The sequence below is a fragment of the Herpailurus yagouaroundi genome, unplaced genomic scaffold (genome assembly GCF_014898765.1).
Source record: "Herpailurus yagouaroundi ecotype Mexico unplaced genomic scaffold, PumYag 346, whole genome shotgun sequence".
Taxonomy (NCBI): domain Eukaryota; kingdom Metazoa; phylum Chordata; class Mammalia; order Carnivora; family Felidae; genus Herpailurus; species Herpailurus yagouaroundi.
In genome coordinates, this window is record NW_024412563.1 from 1 (window position 1) to 7,333 (window position 7,333).

Here is a 7,333-nt window from a genome sequence, read left to right on the forward strand (position 1 = left end):
GGGGGGACCTGCCACCCCCAGCCCTCGGGCTACAACTGTACCTGCCCCACAGGCTACACAGGTGAGGCCCTTCCCAAACCACAGACATTCTGGGCTGGCCACCTCTAATCAACAGCAAGACCAGTAGAGGCATGTGTCCTAGGCCTCTGGGTCTTGGTCACCACCAAGGAGAACTGGGCATGTGCTGCAGGGAACACAGGCGATATGCAGGAGGTGGTAAGAAAAGAAAAGAGGTTGGATGGAAGACAAAAGGGATGGGGATGAGGAAAAGGAAGGGGAGATAAGTGGAGGAAGACAGAGAAGAGGATGCCCTTTCTCAGACCCCACTCATTTCCCTCAGGCCCCACCTGCAGCGAGGAGCTAACGGCTTGTCACTCAGGGCCCTGTCTCAACGGTGGCTCCTGTAGCCCCAGCCCTGGGGGCTATTCCTGCACCTGCCCTCGGAGCCACACTGGGCCCCGCTGCCAGACAAGCACTGACCACTGTGCCTCTGGTGAGTACCTACCATGTTCTGGGGCTGGGCCACAGGTGGATGGAGGAACTGGTCAGGGTGTGTTGGTGCCGTCTGATAAAAATCCACTGGCCACCACGAGCTGCAGTTTTGATGGGAGCAGCAGGGAGTGCGTGTATGTCCTGTGCGGGGTGTGACTAAGGTCACAGCCCACGTATGGGTAAGGAACCCAACCCCTCACAGCCTCCTCTCTCCAGCCCCGTGCCTCAATGGGGGTACCTGTGTGAACAGGCCTGGCACCTCCTCCTGCCTCTGTGCTGCGGGCTTCCAAGGCGCTGTGAGGGAAGGACCCGTCCTAGCTGTGCAGACAAGTGAGCAAAGACCCCTAGAGGAAGGGAAGGGGCCCCTCAGCCTTCCCACCCTTCCTGTCCATCTCCTCTGGGGCTCCAGGCTGCCTTGAATTCCACATCCCACATCCTTTCACCATGACTCCCTTTCTGGTTTCCTATCTCATCACCGCATCACACACTCCCTCCCCTTTGGTTGCCGGGACTGCCTCCCACCATGCCTTGTCTCTGTCCTGTCCAGCCCCTGTAGGAACAGGGCAACCTGCCCAGATGGCCCTCAGGGTCCCCACTGCCTCTGCCCCCCCTGGCTACACAGGAGACAGCTGCCAGGTGAGGGGTGCTGAGCCAAGTGTGCTGAGGAGGGCGGTGGCTGAAGGGCTCTAGAGGGAGGGTCTCAGGGACTAGAAGAGCAGGGAGCTTGGGAAGGTAACCACATAAAAGGGGCTGTGGAATCTGGGATGTGAGCTCTAGCTTGAGGTTTGCGTGGAGTAGAAGTGAGGAAAGGATTTCTGATCCCAGGAACTGTTCTGGGATGTGGGGGTGGGGGAGGGAGGCTATCACCTGGCCCCAGACCATTCAGGAGAGAGCTTGACAGGTAAGGATTTTGAGCAGCTGGCAGAAGACCATCTCTGGGCCTGAACACATGACACTCAGTCTGGCCCCATGCTCTCTCCTAAACCTCAGACTCTGGTGGACATCTGTGCCCAGAAGCCCTGTCCACACAATTCCCACTGCCTCCAGACTGGGCCCTCCTTCCAGTGCCTGTGCCTCCAGGGATGGACCGGGCCTCTCTGCAACCTTCCCCTGTCCTCCTCCCAGAAGGCTGTTTTGAGCCAAGGTACTAACCCAAGGACCACCTGGGGAACAGATGAAGAGAGAACGGGTGTCCCTCTCCACCCGATCCCTAAGGGCATCCACATACAACCTTTGACCAAAACAACCAACTAAGAGTCAAAGTAACACAGACCAACCACTACTGCTGATTCTATAGCTCAGCCCTCCTATCACCATGCTCAAAGCAACTCAAGCAACACCAACCAACCCGGACAACAAGACTCCAGTTTATCACAACCCCTGAGACATAACTCCATGTGAAGCAACTCAACTCTGTCACCATCATCATAACTCAGCTAGAATGGATCACACTTAACCCAACTTCACTCAGCTGCTGCTCCCAATCATTTTCATGTTACACCAACCCCCTTGTGAAAGAATACTCTCCCCCTCATTCCAATGAGGTTTAATATGAGCAGAACTCAGGAAAGAGACTACTGTGGGGTTAGGGGATGGGAATCACAGGGAGAGAACATCACAGGATGCCAATTCAGGGGACAGACTTAGGCACCTAAAGTTTCCGCTGAGTTCTTTCTTCCTTGAGACTTGTTTTAAGCCAAGAATACAGTTGCCTATAATGCTCTAATAAGTTTAACAAGCGGGATCTCTCTCTATTCTGGCAGAACAGGCAGGAGGGGGATCTTGATGTCTTAGCCTCTTCAGCACCAGAATTTATTGACTCCTCGGGCTCCAAGTGGCCTCCACCCACCCCAGGAATGGCAGTGATCCCCATGAGCCTCTCTGCTCTGTGTCTGAGGCCCCCGAGAACCTAACTTAGCTTTGTCTATCCCTGTTTGCCTTTCTTCTCAGGCACAGAAGTTTCTTCCCTGTGCCAGAATGGAGGTCTCTGCATCGGCAGTGGCTCCTCCTATTTCTGCCACTGCCCCCCTGGATTCCAAGGCAGCGTATGTCAGGACAGGGTGAACCCATGTGAGTCCAGGCCCTGCCAACATGGGGCCACGTGCATGGCCCAGCCCACTGGGTATCTCTGCCAGGTAAGCCGGTCTAGAGGAGAGCAGTAGGGGAGACAAGCGTGGGTGGATGTGGGAAAAGCAGTGGAGGGGGCGTGCAGTGATGTATTCATTTCCCTTTCCTTTACGCACATACCCAACCAACCACCAAGTCATGCCATTTTGCCTCCTAAATCTTTCTCAATTCTGTCCTTCCTCCTTCACCCTTTGTCCCACTGCCTCACTCTAGGCCTTTGCTGCCTTCCACCCTCCTCCACACATGGAGCACCCTCCTATTGTCCCTGCCTCCCCACTTGTCCACCTATAGGCTCAACCTTTACTCCACTACCAGGGTGCTCTGTTGAAAACGTTAAGCTGACCTGTCACTCCCCTGCTTAAAACCCTTCAGTGGCTGCCCACCTCTTTTTTTAAAAAAAAAATTCTTTTTTAATGTTTATTTATTTTTGACAGAGAGAGACAGAGCATGAGCGGGGGAGGGGCAGAGAGCGAGGGAGACACAGAATCCAAAGCAGGCTCCAGGCTCTGAGCTGTCAGCACAGAGCCCGACACGGGGCTAGAACTCACAGACCACAGGATTATGACCTGACCCTAAGTCAGACGCCCAACTGACTGAGCCACCCAGGCGCCCCATTGTGGCTCTTTGATAGTGAAATCTAAGGCCAGGGTGACCCAGCCTTGCCTGCTTCTTAGGTCTCATGTCCCCACATCCCCGCCCTCCTACTCTCTGCTCCAGCTGCTGTTGGCTTCCCTACACACCCCTTATACTGGCTCTCCACTGTCCTTCCCCACCCACTTCCACTGGACGGTGCTCAAGAGGTGCCTTCTTCAGGGAAATGTCCCTAACTTCTCTCCAGACTGGGTGTGGGCCTCTCCCTCGTGGTTCAGATCACTGAGCAGAAGAGGCAAAGCTGGGATTCAAGTCCAAGCAGCCTGATGCCTGTATTCAGAAGGCTGACTTTGGATAAAAGGTGTGATGCAAATCCCCCAACCATCCTCTTTAACTTTTTAATTTTATTCTTTAACTTTTTATTATGACCATTTTCAAACATACAGAAGAGCAGTGTACTCATTAGTAGCAAACACCCCTTCACCCAACACTCAGCTTTACCTCCCCTTTCCTGAGACTCCTTCCCTCCGATATCTCCAAGATACCCCCTCACCCGCTTCTCCCAGCCCTCCAGCCACTCCTCACACTCTCTGTAATTCCCTTTTGCTCCACCTTTCTGAAGCCTGGTACTGCATTCTTACATGCTCTCCTTCCTCTTGCAAGAACTCAGCACATGGTACAGACCTCATCGATGACCCTTCTCCCACTAGCAGAAAGGTAAACAATGGGAAAATGGCTAAGGGTACTGGTTATGAAGTCACAGATTTGCACTGAATCCCAGCTCTGCCACCTGCTAGCTGAGTCATGCAGTCTTTCCAGGAATCATTTGCCTTTTCTGTAAAGTGAGAATCAAATGAGATAATTCACATACAAGTTTGTTGGGAGGGTTTTAGGAGCTTATGTATAGAAATCATGCAATAAATGCTAGCTGTCTCTCTGGTTTACTGAGAACGTCATGGAAGCAGGGATGAGTTCTAATTTTCTTCATGTTCCTAGTGCCTACAACAGTGCCTGGCACAAAGTAGGCATTCAATAAACACTTACAAATTAATTAAGAAAGCATGGCAGAGCCTGGCTGTCAGGCGTGTGATTGAGGGAGGGAGGTCTTACCCAAAACAGAACTATGTTTAATAGCATTGTATCATAAAATGGTTTGGGAGTGCTGGAGTGGTTAAATTGCCTACTATTGAACAAGGGTATAGCATGGAGTTGAGATACAAGGGTGAAGCTACGTAGGGTTGTGAGGGATGATCAGTTGAGTGATACTCTGAACTGGAAGGTAGGGAAGGGATTGGGCAGACTGTCTTGAGCTGGCTCCCCTGTACTGTTGAGATGGGCTGGATTATTGGTTCCCTGTCTGACCCTCTTTGCCCACAGTGTGCACCAGGCTACAATGGACAGAACTGCTCAAAGGAATCCAACGCTTGTCAATCCCAGCCCTGTCACAACCATGGGACCTGCACACCCAAACCTGGGGGCTTCTACTTGCACCTGCCCTCTAGGTTTTGTGGGGCTGCGCTGTGAACGGGACTAGATGAGTGTCTGGACCAGCCCTGCCACCCCCCAGGCACTGCAGCCTGCCACTCCCTGGCCAATGCCTTCCACTGCCAATGTCGGCCTGGATACACGGGTGAGGCCTGGGAGGGTGTGTGTAGGCATCTCTGTGGCACAGCTGAGTTGACAACCCCCACCCACAAGGCAGCCTAGTCATCATGTCCATCCCCCTGCCTCCCCACCCCAGGGAATATGCCCCAGGATCCCTTCCTGTGCAGGTAGTACTGAGTACTGGAATCATTACAATTCCCAGTAATGAGCTAGGAAGGGGGCAATGACTGAAGTAGCATATGACATCTAACCCCACCCGCCACAGGCCAGTGGTGTGAAGTGGAGACAGACCCTTGCCAGAGCCAGCCCTGCTCCAACGGAGGGTCTTGTGAGACAACAGCAGGACCACCCCTGGGTTTCACCTGCCACTGCCTCCAGGTAAGTAACCACAAAGCAGTCTTCTCTGTTTCCCCCAACACTGGTGCCAGGTGAGAATGCTTGAGTGGGATCCTAGAGGGGAGTCTAGGGAGCACTGGAGTGGGAATTATTGATGAGAACCAGCGCATGTTAATGGCGATGAGTGGCTCTCAGAAGTAGTTCAGGGGGGCAGGCAGGATCAGGTGTTAGCATGAATGGATTTTCAGAAATCATTGGCACTGCCTAAGGTAAGGCCCCAGAGTCAAGCTGGGCGACCTTGGGTAAGTTCTTTTACGTGTGTGTGTGTGTGTGTGTGCGCGCACGCGTGGACCTCAGATGCATGAAATCAGGTTAATCTTAAGCCTTTGTTCATGTTACACTATCATCATTGGTTTGTGCACGGCCTTCTTTTTATTATTCTTACAACATAATACCCAGGAACCTAACCTAAGAATTGCAACAGTAACGATGACTCACATGTACTTATGTCTTCCTCTATCCTCTTCCCCTTCCAGAGAAAGAGAGTTTATCACCCTATGTCCAAGGATTAAGATAATATTCATTTAATACCACTCTATTAAGTGTTTAGTCTTCCAGGTTGTTGCACACAGCGGTGGTTCGTCCGTTTTCACTGTGTAATATGTCATTATGTGAAAAAACCATGGACCATGGTTTCAACATCTACAAAATGACTTGATATAAACCTGATGTTCTCTGAGGCCCCTTCCAGATATGAGGTTCTAGGGCCATCTGTGTTATCTTAACCCGAGAGTTTGCTTGGGGGGGGAGTGGGAAGAATAATACAAGGGCCTTCCCCAACATCTCTTTCCTCTCCACAGGGTTTTGAGGGCCCCACCTGCAACCACAGAGCCCCCTCCTGTGGCCACCACCACTGCCACCACGGTGGCCTGTGTCTGCCCTCCCCCAAGCTTGGCTTTCCACCCCGCTGTGCCTGCCTCAATGGCTACGGGGGCCCTGACTGCCTGACCCCACCTGCTCCTCATGGCTGTGGCCCTCCTTCTCCATGCCTACACAATGGCAGTTGCTCAGAGATCCCTGGGCTGGGGTCCCCAGCCTTCCGATGCTCCTGCCCTCCCAGCTCTCCAGGGCCCCGGTGTCAGAGGCCTGGAGCAAAGGGATGTGAGGGCAGAGGTGGAGATGGGGCCTGTGATGCTGGCTGCAGCGGCCCTGGAGGAAATTGGGATGGGGGAGACTGCTCCCTGGGGGTCCCGGACCCCTGGAAGGGCTGTCCTTCCCACTCCCGGTGTTGGCTTCTCTTCCGGGATGGGCAGTGCCACCCACAGTGTGACTCTGCAGAGTGTCTGTTTGATGGCTACGACTGTGAGACTCCTCCAGCCTGCACGTGAGCCTAAAACCCTGACTTCAGGTTGGCGGTGGGTAGGCCTCTAAGTTACAGTGTGACCACAGCCTCGGGCTCCAGGCAGTTTCCACCCTTGATAACCATTGCCAAGTAGGGGTGGAAGACACTAGGCTCCAGCCCAGGGGACTAGGGCAGCATCAATATTTAACATGGGGACGAGGAAGGAGGGCACTGCCTCTGTCTGGGCTCCTAAGAGTTGTGAGAGCTCTGGCCTCAAGCCTCTCTAAGACCTGTTGCCATGGAGTATCTCCCCTAACAACCAGCACTCCTGAGGGAAAAGGTCTTTGGACTCTCCTTCAGGGAGATAGGAGAGCTTGGGAGGGTAGGGAGAAGGGACAGTCTTAGGAAACAAGGGCGTCATAGACATTAGAGCGTCTCAACTACCTACCACCCAGGGCCTGACTAAGCCCATTGCTCTGGAGCTGTACCCACTTAGCAACCTGTGCCCTAGAGGCAGTGGAATATCAGGCATCTCTCTGGAATTAAGAAGGGGGTCAAGTTTCTTTGGCGATCCTGAGTCCCTCTCACTCAGGCAAGGAGAGAATCATGAAAGCAGAAAGGGGAAAAAAGTTCCTAACCTACAAGGGAAGACAGATCAGGTTTGCAGCAGATAGATCCACAGAAAATTGAGAGGCCAGAAAGGAGTGGCAGGATATATTCAGTGTGCTGAATCAGAAAAATATGCAGCAAAGAATTCTTTATCCAGAAAGGCTATCATTCAAAATAGGAGAGATAAAAAGTTTCACAGACAAGGAGGGAAGATGGCGGCGTAGGAGGACG

At 52.8% G+C, this 7,333-nt stretch overlaps 1 pseudogene; it reads left to right on the top strand.

Annotated features, from left to right (window-relative positions):
• The first annotated feature begins 3 nt into the window (after window positions 1-3).
• On the top strand, window positions 4-7,176 carry LOC121021877 (neurogenic locus notch homolog protein 4-like; annotated as a pseudogene).
• The last annotated feature ends 157 nt before the right edge of the window (window positions 7,177-7,333 follow it).